The 15,232-nt window shown below is 39.2% G+C and overlaps 1 long non-coding RNA gene across 1 annotated transcript in view; it reads right to left on the bottom strand.

Moving 5' to 3' along the window:
• Nucleotides 1–15,232, bottom strand: part of LOC117283689 — a 336,703-nt gene that overhangs the window by 147,694 nt on the left and 173,777 nt on the right. The window contains exon 6 of the long non-coding RNA XR_004514729.1: nucleotides 9,161–9,297. This is a non-coding gene — a long non-coding RNA (uncharacterized LOC117283689). The remainder of the gene's footprint in view (nucleotides 1–9,160; nucleotides 9,298–15,232) is intronic.

The following is a 15,232-nucleotide window of genomic DNA, read 5'->3' as shown; positions in this document are numbered from 1 at the left end:
TTGAATACCTCAAATTTTTATTGAGATGGGATGGTAACAACTTTACTTTTAAAGTTAGAAAAATATAGAACAGAACATTGGGTACATCCAGAAATACAGAATGTTTGGGAGACCCATAGAATGTTTGGAAAAGAAGCTCCAAACCACATGCACAGCATGCTTATTTATTTCCCTCACATACATTATTTCACATAGTTCTTGAGAAAGCTTTTCTCTATTGGGTTTACAATATTTTTTCTTGATTTTACAGATGAGTAAACTGAGGCACATGGATAGAGGTGCTTTTGCCATGGTTGTTTAATAGCAAGTAATTTATCAGTGGTTCAGAAACATAGAGTAACCATATCTGCTTCTTTTTAAAATTCTTAAGCAATTCAAAGGAGACAACGGATGAAAAGGAAGTTTTTCATCCATTTTTCTGTACAGGAGGATATGGAGTGTGACTCCTCTTACAACCCTAATATAGACCTTGGGGCTTACTAGGCTAAGCCAAATTTACAGAACACAGTCTGGGCATTCTTGCCATCCACCTCCAGGGGAACTGGCATTTGCATCATACCCGATTAAGAGAGCAGTCTAGGAAGAGCTGGAGTGGCTTGCCTCGGTACTACATCCACAGCATGCTGCTACACAGAGGCAGAGAGGAGAGAAATGCAGCAGGAAGTCTAAGATGAAAAGAAAATAGGCAAGAACTAGGTCTCCTCACAGTAACAAAATTTATCCCAACTCCTGGCCATGTGAGCAGAGAAAAAGATGAGGGACAGAAAGGGGCAAGAAGAATGCCTCTCAATTATTGTACTTGCCTAGAAACACAGTAGCCTCCTGTGTTCGGTAACTGATTGTGTCATTTTGAGTAAGAAAGGTCCAGCTCAACTGGGTCAGCATAGTTCTGGGTGTGGCTGATGGAATGTACTGAAAACAGCAGAGCCACGCTGGGTGTGAGTGACAGCAACCAATAGGCTTGCTGCCTGAGTGGAACAAAAGTGAAACAAAGAGGAAGGCTTGCTCTGTTTCTTCAGAGGAGCTCCAGTCTTCACCTTCACCTTGAACACTGTCTCCTGGCTTCCAGCACAGAACCTTCAGCCTCCTGATATGTACTCACACAGGGCTCTACACTGAGCTCCAGGCCTTTGATTAGATACAGACAGCACTTTTGCATTCTTCACACATGTGGGTGGCTATTGTAAACTGATCTTAGAGTGAGAAAGGTGAGATTTGGGAAGGCCGCTCTAGGATCTGCTCTCCCTCTGGCCTGCTTGGGCCCATTCAGCAGGACCAGTAGCTGCACCCTCCCTTGCGTGCACTGCCACCAGCTTCAGCAAGGAAGGTAGCCATGCAGGTGCCCCTGAAACACCACTCCCCCAGCTCTCAGATCTCATGATTGTGCCAGTCCTTGAGCCCACTCTGCAGAGGCATAGGTGGTCATAAACGGTATTTTTCTGAGCTCCCAACTTTGAACATCTTTAAAGAAAGGGCAGAGAAAACCTGTAGTAGAACTGTGTAGAGTTCAACCCTGCAGGTTGGGGAACTCAATGTTGGCCTTGAGGCCTGAGGTCAGTCTGAGTTGTGGGGATCTACAATTGGCTAGCTGAGATCAGGGGACTTAGTCCTGTACATGGCTGTGCACATTGTATATTATGACAGCAGAGATATAGTCTGAAAGAGGCCCTTCAAATTCTTCTTTTTCTTTCACTTCCTCATTCCACTCTGCAAATTCTTTTTTCTGTCCTCTTTCTCCAACTCAGTCTTTTGCTCCACCATATTATCCCTTATCTCCCTTTCTGTTCCTGCTCCTGCCCTCAGATTTCTTCTTTTATCATTTTTTCTTTATGTTATTTTCTTCTGTTATTTTACCTCATTCATGTGTCAATACTTTCAAGGGAAAGTGAGCCCCTACTGTTAAGGGAATATATTCCTGTCCTTATTCTTGCACTCTGTCTATCCCTTTTGAATTTAATAGCTTTCTAAAGACTGTATGGTCATTCTATGTCCTCTGGCTTCACTCGAAACCTTTTCCAATTCTTTTACTTATCTACTCCTCTTGTCCTAGCTCTGTGTGAGCCCACATCCTAAATGGAAAATATGCTATGTTGAAAAGTTTGTTCACTGCAGACACATTTTAGACTGCTTCTTGATTTTAATTCAATTCACATGGTTTAAGGGTTATAGACTAGTGACTACTACAGGTGGTCAATTTGCAAGTTGTGCTTGACCATATTGTGCTGCTGATTGTATCAGTTGGGATACAGGATTGTGGTTGATTTGATCAGCTGTTTTCCCTGATGTTATGAAGATAAGAATGTCTGTAGGTTGTTAGAGACCCAGAAGCTAGGATGCAACTATATCAGGAAGATTCGGGTGATAACCCAGAGATTAAACCAAGGACAGCTCAACAACAAAAGTAAAAATGAGAAAACACTTAAGCAAGACACAAAGACAGACTTTCATTTCACCAATGGCAAAAAGTAGGGCAAATGAGGATGAAAAGGCAAATAGTGAACCACCCAGACACCCTGAATTCAAAGCACAGGAAATAACAAAACAGATCAATCAGGCTATACAAAAATTCAAAACAGAAAAAATCTCCCAGATAACCATAGAGATCATGAGCAAAATGAAAGCCATGATTCGAGACTCTAGAACAGAAACTGAGAAAAAAAAAAATAGATGAGCTCAGGACTATGATAGAAGCCATGAAGGCCCAGCATAAGAAAGAAATGGAAACCATGAATGCCCAACATAGGAAAGAAATGGAATCCATAAAACAGATTCAAACAGATATCCAGGAGATTAAAAACTCTATTGAAAGTGTATGAAACAGAATAAAAGAATGTGAAGATAGAATCTCAGATATAGAAGATAGGATGGCAGTCAGTAACCATGAAAAGAGAGGTCTCTTGAAAACAGTAGGGGATCATGAGAAATCGATCCAAAAACTCCAAGATGATGCAAAGAAGAATAACGTAAGACTGACAGGAATACATGAAGTATCAGGAGAAAATACAAATGACTTAATGTTCAAAGAATTAATGACAGAAAACTTCCCAAACAGAGGGGAAGAAATTGACATACAGATAAATGAGGCATATAGGACTCCAACTAGCCATAATAAAAAAAAATCTATACCTAGATATATAATAATAAAGATCCCAGAAACCCAACAGAACAAAATACTACAAGCAGTAAGAGAAAAGAAACAAATCACATGCAAAGGAAAACCCACAAGAATCACAGCAGACTTTTCAACACAAACCCTTAGGTTAAGAAGAGCCTGGAGTCAGATCTTTCAAGTCCTAAAAGAAAACAACCTACCACCTAGACTGATGTATCCTGCAAAACTCTCCTTCAAAATAGATGGGGAAATAAGACACTTCCATGACAAAGAACACCTGAGCAACTACATGAATAGCAAAACCAGCACTACAAGCAATTCTAAACAATATCCTAGAAAAAGACAATGAAGGTAATAACACCATGAGGCCCAACAGAGCAAATCAAATAGACAGGCAAGAAACTAAAAGGAGAAGGCGAAAAAGGAAAAACAGTCAACAAAAGGCCAATAACATGACAGTAATAAGTCAGTACATATCAGTTATAATCATCAATATCAATGACCTCAACTCACCAATCAAGAGAAACAGATTGGCAGAACGGATTAAGAAGCAAAATCCAACAATATGTTGTATACAAGAAACACACCTAGTGCAAAAAGAAGCCCATAGACTGAAAGTGAAAGAATGGAAAACAATTCTCTATGTGACAGGAGCCCAGAAAAAAGCAGGGGTAGCAATCTTATTTGCAGACAAAGCAAATTTCAAACCAAAACTGATTAAAAGAGACAAAGAAGGCCACTATATCCTTGTAAAGGGAACAATTCAAGAGGAAGAGATTACAATCATAAACATATATGCACCAAATATTAATGCCCCCAACTATATAAAAGAATTATTAAGAAACATGAAAAACCATATAAGCACTAATACAATTGTAGTGGGGGATCTAAATACGCTACTTTTACAAATAGACAGATCATCTAGGCAAAAAATCAACAATGAAATATTAGACCTGAACCAAACTTTTGAAATCATGGACTTAATAGACTTCTATAGAGTGTTCCACACCACAAAATCAGAATATACATTCTTTTCAGCTGCACATAGGTCATTCTCCAAGATAGATCACATATTAGCTCACAGAACAGGTAATGCAAAAGAATCAAATTTATTTCCTGTATATTATCACATTATGGTGCAATCAAGCTGGAGATCAATAGCACAAGAAACTGAAGGAACTTCACAAATACATGGAAATTGAACAACACTCTCTTGAACAATCAATGGATCACAGAGGAAATTAAAGGAGAAATCAGACAGTTTTTACAAATAAATGAAAACTCCAATACAACACACATAAATCTATTGGACAAAATGAAAGTATTTCTTTATGTTATAAATTCATAGCACTGAATGCCCACAATAGGAAAACAGAGAGAGCTCAAATAAACAACCTAATGATGAATCTTAGACTCCTAGAAAAACAAGAGCAAGAAAAACCCAAAGCTCTAAAAAAGAGAGGAAATTATAAAGATAAGAGCAAAAATCAGTGCAATGGAAACTAAGAAAATGATACAAAAATAAATGACTCGAAGAGTTGGTTTTTGGAAAGAATGAATAAAATTGATAAACACTTAGCTAAGCTTATCCAAAATAGGAAAGAAAAGGCTCAGATCCATGCAACTAAGAATGAAAAAGGTGGAATCACAACAAATCCAACAGAAATCCAGAGGATAATCAATACCTACTTTGAGAATCTGTACTATAACAAAATGGAAAACACAGAAGAAATGGACAGATTTCTAGATACTTATGAATTACCAAAGTTAAACAAAGAAGATAAAAACATTTTAAACATCCCAATTACAATAAATGAAATTGAAAATGTAATTAAAAATTTACCAACAAAGAAAAGCCCAGGCCCTAATGAATTCACTACTGAATTTTACAAGACATTTAGAGAAGAATTACTGCCACTACTCTTCAAACTTTTCAGTGAAATTGAAAGAGAAGCTATACTTCCAAATTCATTCCTGGAAGCAAGTATCACTTTGATTCCCAAACCAGGGAAAGACACAACTAAAAAAGAGAACTACAGGCCAATCTCCTAATGAATATAGATGCAAAAATCCTTAATAAGATACTAGCAAACAGAATACAGAGGATCATCAAGAAAATCATACATTCTGACCAAGTCGGATTTTTTCCAGGGATGCAAGGATAGTTCAACATACATAAGTCAATAAATGTAATACACTATATTAACAGAGTCAAGTACAAAAACCATATGATCCTCTCGATAGATGCAGGAAAAGCATTTGACAAAATTCAACACCTATTCATGATAAAAGCCCTGCAAAAAATCGGAATAGATGGTCTATATCTCAACTTAATAAAGGCTATCTATGAAAAACCAACAGCCAGCATCATATTAAATGGCCAAAAACTGAAAACTTTCACGTTAAAATCAGGAACAAGACAAGGATGCCCACTATCACCACTCCTCTTCAATATATTTCTGGACACATTAGCCACAGCAATTAGATAAGAGAATGAAATTAAAGCAATAAAGAAAGGAAAGGAAGAAGTTAAACTGTCATTATTTGCTGACCACATGATACTCTACATAGAAGACCCAAAAAACTCCACCAAAAGTCTTCTAGACTTAATCTACACTTTTAGCAGAGTAGCTGGATACAGGTTCAACACCCAAAAATCAATAGCCTTCTTCTACACAAATAACAGACTCAATGAGCAAGAAATTAGGGAAACAATTCCTTTCACAATAGCATCCAAAAAAAATGAAGTATCTAGGCAATCAATCTAACAAAAGAAGAAAAAGACCTCTATACTGAAAACTACAGCACTCTGAAAGAAGAGATTAAAGAGGATATAAGAAATGGAAAGATATCCCCTGCTCCTGGGTAGGAAAAATCAACATAGTGAAAATGGCCATACTACCAAAACTGCTATACAGATTCAGTGCAATGCCAATTGAAATTCCAACACTATATTTCACAGAACTAGAAAAAAGAATCCAAGAATTAATTTGGAATGAGAAGAGACCGAGAATAAATAGCATAAGCCATCCTAGGTAACAGACACATGGCACCGGGTGTAACAATTCCCAATTTGAAACTCTACTACAAAAGCACTGTGATAAAAACAGCATGTTACTGGCAAAGAAACAGACCTGAGGACCAGTGGAACAGATTGGAAGACACAAAAACAACTCCAGATGTACTCAGCTACATCGTCTTTGACAAAAGAGCTGACCATCCCCACTGTAGGAAAGATAGCATCTTTAATAAATGATGTTGGACAAACTGGATCTCAACCCACCAAAGATTAAAACTAGACCCTTATCTTTCACCATGCACTAAATTAAAATCCAAGTGGAATAAAGATCTAAATATTAAAACAGAAACACTAAATTTGCTGCAAGATAAATTAGGCAGAACTCTTGAAGGCACTGGCATAGGAAAAGATTTTATGAACAGATCCTCAGTAGCTCGGGAACTAGCAGAAAGAATCAACAGCTGCGATCTCATTTTATTAAAAAGCTTCTGCACTACAAAAGAAACCATCAGCAGAACTAAGAGACAACCTACAATGTAGGAAAAAAAATTTTACTAGCTGCTTCTCAGACAAAGGACTATTATCTAGAATATATAAAGAACTCAAAACAATCAGCACCCCCCCCAATATAAAGACCCGATTCAAAAATGGGCATCTGAAATGAACAGACATTTCTCAGACAAAGAAGTAAAAGCAGCAAGTAAATATATGAAAAATTGTTCCACATCACTAGTCATTTGAGAGATGCAGATGAAAACAACACTGAGATTCCACCTCACCCCACAAAGAATGGCTGCTATCGAGAAATCAAACAATAGTAAATGTTGGCAGGGTTGTGGGGAGAAAGGAACCCTTCTCCATTGTTGGTGAGAGTGCAGACTGGTGCAACCACTATGGAAATCAATATAGAGATACCTCAAAGAGATGGTAGAGGTTCCTTTTGACCCAGGCATCCCTCTGCTGGGTTATCTTTCCAAAAGAATTAAAAGAATCATATCACAGAGATATATGTACACCTATGTTTATAGCAGCACAGTTTGTAATAGCTAAAACTTGGAAACAGCCCATCTGCCCATCAGTTGGAGACTGGATAGAGAAGATGTAGTTTTTTTATAAAATGGAATATTATTCAGCCATAAGTATGAGAAATTAGATTCATTCATAGGAAAATGGATACATATTGAGGATATCTCCTAAGTGAAATAAGTAAGTCACACATGTGTAAATACCAAATAGTTTCTCTGGTGTGAATAAACCATAACAGTACATAAGATCCTAATGATATAATTGACAATGTGAAATAGGAAGAAAGGGGCTAAAGATGTAGGGAAAGTGAGAAGGGTAGGGGAAAGCTAATAAGGGAAAAGAAAAAAATATGAGAAAATGGAAATGAAGTGTTTGTAAAGGGGGAGGTAAGGAGGGGGTGAAGGGAGAGCAGGGACAAGGGGAAAAACTGAGAACCAAGACCTGTCATGTAAAGGAACAAGATCCCAATAATGAAAGTAACTGTACTGTATACCTAAAATGTACCAATAAACTCAATGAGAAAAAAATAAAAAAATAAACCAATCTTGTAAATGCTTATATATTTGTATATCTTGTGGCAAAGGAGTTTCTCCAGTAAGCACTGACTGACACACCTCCCTTTCAAGGTGGAGGAAAAGGGTATGGGTTATCTAACATCTTGAGGAAAGGCCACCTGTTTTCAAAGTCAGCAAGCTATATACTGCCCTCTAGCTACCCCTGTACATGCCATGATTAGAATAAAGGCCACTAGAACATTTGACTCTTTAGCTTTCAGCCTATACTGCTTGCAAGTGATAGGCAAGGGACAGCTGGAGAACAGAAAGCCGCACTCACAGGAGGGCTGGATTAGGTCCCTTCATTTGATTTCCTGCCACTCACACCAGCACCCTGGCCCTAGTGTGGACCCTTCTCCATCATGTATGCCTTTTGACAATTAAGTGATTTTCATAGTCTGTCTTTGCTCTGCCAAGTTACAAATTATTATCTTTTTCCTCTGTTTCCATCTCTAGAGCAGTACAAACGGGTCCCTCCCCTCTCTATTTTTAACTGGCTCTTTTTAACTATGCCCAATTCCTTTTCTTGTTGTAGCCTATTAGTTGTTTGGTTCTAAGTACAGTTCCTATTCATGCCATTGAATTTCTGCCTGTGATCATCTTGAATAAAGTTCAGCTTTCTCGCTTAATAAACCATCTCTGAAGCATGTTCTCTTCACAAAGTCCTTTTAATTAGATCTTCTTTAATAACCCTTGGAAGTTGATTGTGTTAGCTTAAATCTACTTCTCCTGGGCTCTCTCTATTCTTGCATAAATCTCCTTACTTTTTCCCCAATGCACCATTATTTGCCTGCCAGTCTATTTTTTCAAATGCATCATGTTTAGCTTTTAAGAAACTTCTTCATCAGCACCTGCTGTGGAGCCAACTGTGTGTAACTGTAATTTCCCCAAGCCTCACCACCCTCTGAACTCATTTGTGGGAACACTAATATTAATATCAAATTTTCATCATTCATTTCTTCAAACTGCTGATGTGTGAACCTCCTCTTAAGAGTTTTTGGAATCTCCAGTAACGTGTGCAACATGTTCTGCCCTTTCTTGGATTTGGTGCCACTCTGCTGGGCACAGCTTCTTTTTACTGCTGCTCTGCTGGTCTATTTTCTCCATCAGCACTTTGTGAGAGCAGCACGTCTCTGGAGTTGTCTGCAGCCACTTCACTTGGTGCAGAAGCCCCCATCAATACAGCGTGCTCCCTCTCCATCTGCTGATGCCTTCCATGCTCATTTTTTAATTCAGTATATTTGCTAGTGGCACTTTAAACATGTTTGGGTCACGTCTGGCCTATGACATGTGGCAGGAAAACAATGAAAGACTCCCTTTTTTTTTCATCCCATATTCTGCTAACCATTTCCAAGTGGAGTGCTATTGGTGTACCATATGACCCTGTTGTGCATGGAGCAACAAAGACCACAGACGGGATGTCTTCAGCAATAAAACTCAAGTACTCACAGTTCTGGAGGCTACAAATGTGAGCAGGTTTGTTTCCTTCCGAGGCGCTCCTTGTCTGTCAGATGATGCCTTCTGCCTGTGTCCTCACAGGGACTTTTCTCTTATGCACACATCCCTGCAGATCAAATTCCTTCATCCTGTAAGAACACCAGTCAGACTAAATCAGGGCCGGCACTAAAGATCTTGTTTTAATTTCATCACCTCTGGAAAGGCACTGTCTCCAAAACAGTAAGGTTCTAAAACACTGTAGCTTAGGGTTGCAACATAGTGTTTGGTGGAGCAGGCATGCAAATACACATGCTGTGACACAGACACAGGTCCTAAGGACAAGTGTCTGCTGATCCCCTCCCCAGATCACAGAGTTCTCCCACCCCTCTGAAATACATGCCTGGGATTCTCCTGTGTTGGTCACAGTTTCCTTTTCCCCAAGGCGCTACGGACCCTGTGTCAAAAGCTGTACCTGAGCCACCTAAGATCAGCATGTTTTCCTAGACAGAGCAGAACCCTCCACAAAGGTGCCCATCTGGGCTGAAAATGAATCACTGCGGAGGAGCATCCAGGCTGATGCTCATTTCAGAGCTGCAGTCTGAGCTCTGCAGCTGACTGTGGGAGTGCATCGTCCTAGTTGTACCTAACTTCTCAGCTATGAGACCCTAAGCAATCTTTTCAATGTCTCTGTGCTTTATATCCTGTGTTTCCAACACACATTTGACAATAATATTATGTATATATCCAAGTTTTCACAGACGCACAGCTCTCAGAACTGAACGGAGTACAGAATGGACACTCTTTCTCTTTTACCATAAATGCCGGTGCCATGGCAGGAAATTGAACACTGATCCTACAGTATATATGCATTAAATATGTTCAGAACAAAGCATTGCTTATTATAACTTTCATTATTTAATGTCCATTCAATTCTTAATAAATAAGTACATTCACTTAATCCACAAGAAAGTTCATTGGATAAATGAGAAAACCTAGGACTAGAGAGTATAAGAAATTTTACTAAAGTCACATAGCTAATGTGAAGAGTAATTAAGGTTTGAATCTTTTTCCTTAACATTCACCAAGTTCCAGGGCCTCCACCCTATGTCAGGAGTCAGAGGACTTTCTCCACAAGTGGGCAAGGTAGCAAACCTTTTCAGATTTGTAAATATTCAGCTCTGCCTTAAAAAAAAAAAAAAAAGAACCATGACCATGTCCCAAGAAAATGTTATTTACACCAGCAGGCAGTGAACTACACTGGAACCACTTACAACTCTACAAATTTTGTGTGTTCAGTCCTATTTTAAAATTAATTTTAATTGACATGCCATTATTATGCATGTTTACGGGGTACATGAATCATGATGAGAAGCCCATACATGATGCAATATGCACAGATCAGATTGGGACAAGTCACACACCCTATTCCTATTGTAAGGTATAGAAAACAGTCTCAGTATAGACTGTCAACTGGCAAATTAGAGAGGGAAGGAAAGCTATGAGAATATCGATTTGGGGAATCTTTTGCTTTGTTTGGCTCAAGCCTACATGTTCTATTCTCCTTTTGCTGTTCCTATCAGCCTTTATTTCTGTGTAGCTGTTTATGCTACATTCAAATCCTTTTATACACAGCATGACATAACTGTCATTTTTACAGTGCTAGCAGGTGATAATGGTGATATTATTATTTACTGTCACTTGTTGGCTCACAGGATCGGTATTTAAGAATCTATTTGTATCTCCCTAAGCACTTAGGTGACAACAACAATAGATCCAAGATGTGATGATTTTCATAGTCATAGTCACTTAGAGTTAAGAACTTTGCAAGGAGAGTGCCTTACATGGTTTTCCATAAACCAAAGATAATGGTACTTACCTTATAGAACTGTTGTGAGGAAGTAGTGAAAAGGTATTGGTCAAGCACTTAGAACATAGTATGTGCTCACTAAATGCAACAGTTATTATTTATTTGTATTTTTCTCACACAGAGCTCAACAGGTACCTGTCAGTCTTCTCTTTGAGATGTTAGTCCAGCTCAACGTTTCTCAACACCAGCACTACTGTTATTTTGGGCTGGATGTTTTGTGGTTGTAGGTTGCAGACTGCATTGGACAATGCTTAGCAGCATCTCTGGCCTCTATCCATAGATGCCAGTAGGATTCCCCTCCCAAGTATAACAACTGAAAATATCTCCAGACATGCAGAATTTCTTAAGAAGGACGCAGAGGTCCCTGTGTCCTGGCTTCTGAGCGTAACTCACCGGAGTCCCTTTCCCCAGTCTCTACTCCTCCACAGCCGGGAGGTCTCCCAGGACTGTTTCAGTGTCCACTGATGATATCAGGGGTGAGAATATTTCCCTAACTACATCCATTATATTACATCTGGGGAGTATGAAATTAAAATTGAGAACCAACTGTTTGATTTCAGTAAGATTCTTGCCCCAAGGATATCATTACTTCATAGTTATAGGATATCACCTTAGAATGGCTTCAGCTTGCAAAATAAAGAGCCAATCTGCAGAAACAGCACAACACTCAGAGAAGCAGAAAGAGATGCTACGGGGCCCTGTGTGAGATTTCAGACTATTCCCACTCCCAGGTTTCATGCCCTAGAGAACTCTAATGGTCCCTCCGTCCTGAGTTCAGAGACCTATTGCAGAACTTGGCCCATATGTCTGCTATAACCTGCCTCTCTTTCTTTTTTTTCCCTGAATTCAACTGTGTGGCTTCCTCTTCCTTGCGAATAAAAATGACTCAGCTAAGACACTATACAGACAGTTACTGAGGTTCAAGGAGAACAGTGAGTAATACTTTCTCATACTTCTGAACTCAGGTTTGTGTCACTCAAAGTCCATCTAGGAAAAAAAGGGAGCATGCTAACCATTCAGTAGATAATTTAACAGAACAATAGGGTTGCAGAGGTAATGGCAGCAGTGAAAAGCCCATGATGAAAGAATAAGGAAATAACTCATTTTTTGAAAATGAATGGTCTCAATTTTTTGCCCTCCCTGCAGCCACTCTTCTCTGGCCTCAGCATAGGTGAGGTGTGTATCTCGTTCTTTGGTTTGGAGTTAATCAGTTGACATGCTCTCCCCAATGACATGTGGGTAGAAGTAGACTTTTGGCATTTTTGAGTATAGATCCTAAAAACAGCACAGGACTTTTGGTTTCAGACCCAATGGGTAAAGAACTTAGAAACAGACACTCAATTTGGCAAGAACATTCTTAACAGAATGAAAATCAATTACTTTTCTTGAACCGAGTAGAAAAAAAAAAAAATGATGTTTCAGGCAATTACCAAACTAAAATGTGAGACACAGATGTATCCTAGAGGCAGAGCTGAAATGCGCATGCCTGGGACAGAAGCTCCTGGAGCCATAAACTAGCAGGAAGTCTACACTGGTAACTTTAAGGGATGGAGACAGCCTGGCTTAAGTGTAAGATACTCCTGAGGGTGCTAGTCTTTGGGAGCTCCTGTGCTTCTGTGAGATTTGACTCCAAGAGTTCCACCAGGTTCTTGCGGTGAAGAGCTAAGCAAAAGTCCCTCATGGTTAGGGAAACTGGTGAGAAAAATCAGCATTGCCGAACACGTCAAGAGCGTGCTCCGTTACAAAGGCGCGCTCTCCGGGGGGAAGAGTCTCTGCCACAGCCTCACGCTGTCTGGGGAGGAAGCACTCCTCCCACTCTCCCTCCAGTACACCAGCCTCAGCTACAGGAAAGAGAAACTCAGCGGAGGTTAGGAAACGAATTAAGAGCACTACAACCAAAGAAAGGAATGTGAGGGTGTAGAGAACCCTCTACCCCTAGAGAAGCTTGACGAGGTCACAGCTCCAAGAACCAGCACACCTAAAAGACAAGTCATTAATAAAAATGCTCTAGGACACTTTTGCTCCCCAAACCCTGACCCTGCACCTACACAGCTCCTGTGCCACAGTAACGGCTGAAAAAGCAGCAAGGTGGAGACACCGCTGAGAAGGTGCAGATGTCTGCCCAAACGCTGCTTTCTACGCAGCGTACCGTAGCCATCCTATTGAAATTAGGGTCCATGCTCTGATCACCCCCATAACGCTCTCTATTCCCCTCACATACTGTCTTCCTAGTACTTTGAACTTTTAACACATTAAGAAGTTTGCGTGTTTATTCCATTTCTTGTTCTTTATCAGCTCTCCGTGATTCAATATAAACTCTGCTCTGGCAGGGAGTTTTGGTTTGCCCATCTCTGTCGAAGGAAGGAAGGAATTCCTAATAATATGTACATTTCTGACATGCACTGTGTTCTAAGCATGTGTCTAACAACAGAACAGCATTCAGCAATCTGCAGCACAGGAGCCAAACCTGAGCCACTGCTGTTTTGGTAAAGTCTTTGTGTAATACAGCTATACTCATTTGTCCACTTTTTGTCGGTAGCGGCTTTCTCATTATAAGGGTAGGAGGGAGTCACTGCCAAAGAAGTCCTATGGCCTCAAAAGCCTAAAATATTCACTATCTGACCTTTTACAAAAACACATAGTATACCCCCTGGTACAGACTATAGCATTTGACCTATTCTTTTCCACACATCGACAAAGACCTAAGCAGAGATTTCAAGTTTCTCTGATTTCCTTTCTGCTTGACGATCTGACCTGGGCTCTGCAGGGGCTGAGGTCAGGAATCTGTTGTCTGACGTAGTTTAGACATTGTCTATTCTGTCTCTCAGGGAAAATGAAAAATGTTCTTGTAGGAATTCTTTGAATGTGCGCATAAGAGATAAAGGAAAATGTTGCAGGAGGGGACACGGAGAAAAGCAAAATTAAAAACAATAAAAGAAATCGTTACATATCTTTCAATTATTCAATTATCTGTTTCAATTATTGACATCATTCAGATGAGGAAGTAAAAAAACAGTCTAAAATACCTTACATCATCCATTTAGTCTTTAAATATTGCCTTGATAAAGATCTGTTTTGTTAGGTTTTTTTCTCCTCAAACTGAAATAAAACTTTCCTTAAATTAGTCCAGTTTTTCAGGCTGGCATTTCAATTCAAAGACCAAGTATCGTTTCACAGTCTGTAAAATATTCAGGAGGCCAAGGAGCTCATAGTGAATACAAAAGCATAATTAGACAGATTGATAAGAACTTCCTGCCAGCAAAGCTTCTCTCCCCTCCTGTAGTGAGTTCCTTCTTCAGGGTCTGTTGACATTTCATTATCCACTCTGCAAGGGGAGGTTCTAACTCAGCTATTCCAATTCCCACTAACTGAAACTTCACATCACAAAATATTGCAGTATTAGTACACCATCCCTCCACCGTTAAAAAAAAAAAAAAATTGCCTTTCATTCCTGCTTTTTAAGTGAAATAGATTTTGATTGGTTTCGATCAATTTGCCGACTGCTGAGCTGTCAATAAGTAACTCAGGTAAGATAAACTTAGCTAAATTTAAATAAAGCCAGGATTTAAAGTGGACTAATTGTTATAGCTCCCTACCCATAAAATGCTCTTATTTTCACAATTTTCTGCTCATGAAAAATACATTTGAAAAAAATCAACTCATCTTTGAAGCAGAACATACGCAGTGGTTTTTATTTTCATTACAATAGCATTGAGCTTCTCTCTACTGATTGGTATTTTATGAAAAGTCTTGCCTTTTTTCTCACCTGCTGAAAAAAGTGAATGTTTTACAAATTACACATGTGAAATTCCTTATTAACCTTTGCTACCTAAGTCCTAGAAACAGAGGCAGAGTTATTTGCCCATATGAAAATCATAGACACTATATAAAGGACGTTTATTGAGGAGCCAGAGCATGTAAGGGTTTGAATGTTTGTAAGTATCAGTCAAGGTTTACCCTTTCATTTGCTTATGATGTTCTAGGTTTCCAGCTGGCATCAGCTCTTTATCTTTAAATCAGTAAAACTAGAGTAATAACTTCATTTCCTCATTTGTTGGCACATAATATTGGAAAAATAGCCCAGGCCTCAGAGTCAGGAAGCCAGTACTCTAACCCTGTTCCCACCCTTTCTAGACTATAATTTTTTCACCTGGTAAATGAGGGATCTGTTTTTGATAACCTCAAAGGACCCTTAAGGACAACATTTTCACAACTGT

The sequence above is a fragment of the Fukomys damarensis genome, unplaced genomic scaffold, assembly GCF_012274545.1.
Source record: "Fukomys damarensis isolate Sample0158 unplaced genomic scaffold, DMR_v1.0_HiC HiC_scaffold_29, whole genome shotgun sequence".
Taxonomy (NCBI): domain Eukaryota; kingdom Metazoa; phylum Chordata; class Mammalia; order Rodentia; family Bathyergidae; genus Fukomys; species Fukomys damarensis.
This window is presented reverse-complemented; position numbering and strand designations above follow the sequence as displayed.